Genomic DNA, 3,781 nt, shown 5'->3' with positions numbered 1-3,781 from the left:
AATCAGTACAGTGCAAAACAGGTGAGGAAGTGAAAAGAGTCTGTTGTACAAGAATAGAGAGTGAGTGGAGAGTGGCAGCACCTGGGTGATCACTGATTGGGAACAGGTGTGACTGGCAGGCTGACTGGAGGCAGAATGGACAATGGAGACTTTGAAACAAGGGTTGATTTTAAATATGAAAATTACAGAGAAACTAAAATTCACAAAGATAAACTAAATAATCAAGAAAACAAGTAAACTAATTAATAAACTCAAAACAAACAAATTAAACAGTTTAAGTCAATTATTAAAAGCTCTTTAGCCTCTGCATTAAATCACTCTGACTTTATCCCTGATAGGTTTTTTTTTTTTAAGTAAACCCAACTGAACAGAGAAATAATTAATATTTCTGCTGGTGGAAATCAGATTCCTCAAACTCTGAATTAAAACGACATTTTATTAGCTTTAAATGTCATGTTTCTTCTGTTTTCCTGGTTATTTACTTTGTATTATATTTGTTGTTTGTTCTGTCTGCTTTTACCTTCTTGACTTGTAATTTTAAAAAAGTGCTATCCTATAAGCACACTAACATTTGACATGTTTTTATTATGTCTAAGTCAAGAGAAATTGCTTCTTTTCGAAATTCTCTTTTAAGGCAGAAGTGCTGCGACGCCTTGTACAGTCATTTTGATATTTAATTTATAAACATGTGTGGTAAGTGATTTGGCACAATGTCACCAGCTGCCTCACTGATTAAATGTTAAACCACTTAAGAATATGTTTTATTCAAAGTAAATAATTATATGCCTCATCGTGAACACATTATAATTGTGCTGGTACACTTAGGATGAGCTGGTGGTGGGGCTGATCAGCTAACTTCAGGTTAAAGAATGTGTCATCTAGATGGGTTTTATGAATGTTTTAACGTGCTGTAAATATAGTGGACTCCAAAGCAGCACATGTGCTCAAAATAAGACTGCAAAACACAATGTGTTATTAATGAACAATTATTATCTCAATCAGCACACCTGCATCCCATTTTATAAGCCTCAATTTACAGAAATAGTGCAATTATTTTATAATCATTTCCATCAGCATCAGAGTTTAATGTTATAGTTATTTGCACACAAAAACAGTGATAGTAGCAGAGAGATGTAACATTTTTTGGCCTGTGGTTAATTTGCAGAGGTATCATTAAATCTGCCATTTGAGGTTGATTGTTTTTGTAGTTATTCATGTTTTGGTAATAACTTGGCCACWGTGGAGGTCCTAGACCTTGGCTCAGGATTGTCTGCGTACAAACAACCAAACTAATGTGCATAAAAGGGCTCCAGACTGTTCTGGAGGTGGTCTGAGTGAAGACATCAATGTGTATTGAAAGCGTTTACATTCTGTGTTTAGTGCCGTCAGGTCTGTAAAAGATCAGAGTGAGCCACAGCAGAGAAGATATAATTGTTGATGACCTCTCCACAGAAACCTCACTTCCACAGATCTGAACGACCAGGAGCTGAGAGAAGATGCAGGATAGAGGAAAGCTGAAGATGATGAGCGCTCTGTGTGTGGATGTGTCTTTGTTTTGGAATGGGAACATATTTTGACAGTAGACAATGCTTATGAGGACATTTTGTAATTGCGTGGACATTTACCCACTGCACACAATGGAAAAACTCTATTTGTGGGTTAGATTCAGGGTTAAGGCATGAATTAGGTTAGGGTTGGAAGTGTACCTGTAAAGTTTGGTTTAAGTTTAAGGGTCAGAATTAGGCTGTAGATCTTAATGAAAGTCAAAGTAAAATCCATTCAAGTATACAGAAACAAGTGTGTGTGTTTGTGCGTGTGTACTTGTTTATACTACAGAGTGAGGACCATTTGAGTTACTATCAAAGTGACCTCTTCATGGTCCTCACTTTGTTTGCAGCTCTGCTGTGCTTTCCTAGTTAGCTTTAGAGGTATGGTCTAAATTACATTTTGGTTCAGGTTAGGGTTAGGAATAGACCAGTAATGGTTAATTTTAGGGAAAATGTCTGGGCTAGGGATAAATAGATTTGCAAAAATGAATGGAAGCCAATAAAATGTTCTTAATTTGATGCAAGTACAGTGGTGTGTGTGTGTGTGTGCGCACACACACACACAAATAGAGTTAAAGTTCAATTAAAAACATTCAAAACAAAAACTGAGAAGACTGAATTCAGAGAGGCCAGTGGTTGTGTTACCAATATGCAGTGGTGGACAGTAATATGGAGTACATTTACTTGAGTACTGTACTTCGGTACATTTTTTTGAGGATTTTACTTTACTTGAGTAATTATTTTTTGGGGGAACTTGTGACTTTCAATCCACTACATTTCAAAGACAAATATTGGACTTTTGACTCCACTACATTGCTTTAAAGCTTGTTAGTTACTTGTTACTTTTGGCTCAGCATAGCTTTGTGACCCTTTGTTGTTTTCCTTTCTTGAAATGCATTTGGCCACATGTTATGTTCCTCACAAGGGGAACCAGTCAGTCATAGCTCACACCTGGGACAGATTTGGAATTACATCATCCTCGTTAACGGTGGCCAGCTGAGCTCCCACCTTCATTTCAAACAGAAGCCAGCAATGGAGACAGCTGAAGAAACTCAAGTGAAGAAACCAGAGCAGCATGGCCATATCTCAGCTCAATGTTTGAGATTTTAGGACTGAAAAATAGTTTCAGTTTAAACATCTTTTCTGTTCACTGCAGATAAAATACATTTCTGCATTTAAAAACTCACCACTCACTTTATTATATTTTTATGCTGAAGTCTTTACAGGTGGTGTAGAATTTGTAGCAAAGTGGTTCTAACTGTTAGTACATCAGGTGGTTTCTGAGAGTTACAAGGTTCTGTAAAATCACTCTGAAAACAATACAGCAATGTACTGATATTATAAAATTTAATTTGTACTTTTAAATTCTTGAGCATTTTTAAATGCATGTATTTTTGAATACCTAAGTACTTTCAAAAGCAAGGACTTCAGTATTTTAACTTGAGTAGATTTTTGACCGAGCAACTTTTACTTGAAGTTGAGTAAGATTTGACCATGAGTCTCAGTACTTTTACTCAAGTACTAGAGTTGAGTACTTTGTCCACCATGGCCAGTATGTTTTAGAGAAAGGAGGAGAAACTTCAAGCTCTGAAGAGGATGTTGAGAACAACTCCATCCTAGGCTGCAGATGAGGGCACAATCAAAACGGCAGACAAGAGGATCAGGAAATGAAAGATTTTACGAGTGTTCCCCCGAACTGTGGGCACCAGACTGAAAAAGTCAAATAGAGGTAGAATTTTCATCAGGTAAATTAACCATTTATGAAACAACATCGTGAACAAAGTTTGTCAGATGTTTGTTGCTGCAGATGTTTACACTGTCAAATCTGATTAGATTAAATCCTATATATATTGGAATACACTAAATCTGTTTTTGCACTCAACCAGGAATGAGCAATGACAGAGAGCAAGGCTCATGTTTGGAAAAAAGATCAGAACAAAAAAAAAATACTTAAGGCTGCAGTAGCAACCAGCTAAAATAAATGATAAATATGACAAATACAGAGCTTTTCACACAGAGTTTGTGAATAAAATTACACAAAACGTTAAATTAATTGGTTAATTATCATTTAATACTAGTTGTAAACGTTGAAGAAAACTGAAATTTTAAGGGAATTTATTTTATCACTATTAGAACAAAATGTGTCCTCGATGCCCATTAGTCACATTTGTCCTCAGAAAAAGATACACACACACACACACACACACACACACACACACACACACACACACACA

The sequence above is a fragment of the Austrofundulus limnaeus genome, unplaced genomic scaffold (assembly GCF_001266775.1).
Source record: "Austrofundulus limnaeus strain Quisiro unplaced genomic scaffold, Austrofundulus_limnaeus-1.0 Scaffold99, whole genome shotgun sequence".
In the NCBI taxonomy this organism is placed as follows: Eukaryota; Metazoa; Chordata; class Actinopteri; order Cyprinodontiformes; family Rivulidae; genus Austrofundulus; species Austrofundulus limnaeus.
Note: the sequence above shows the minus strand (reverse complement) of the source record.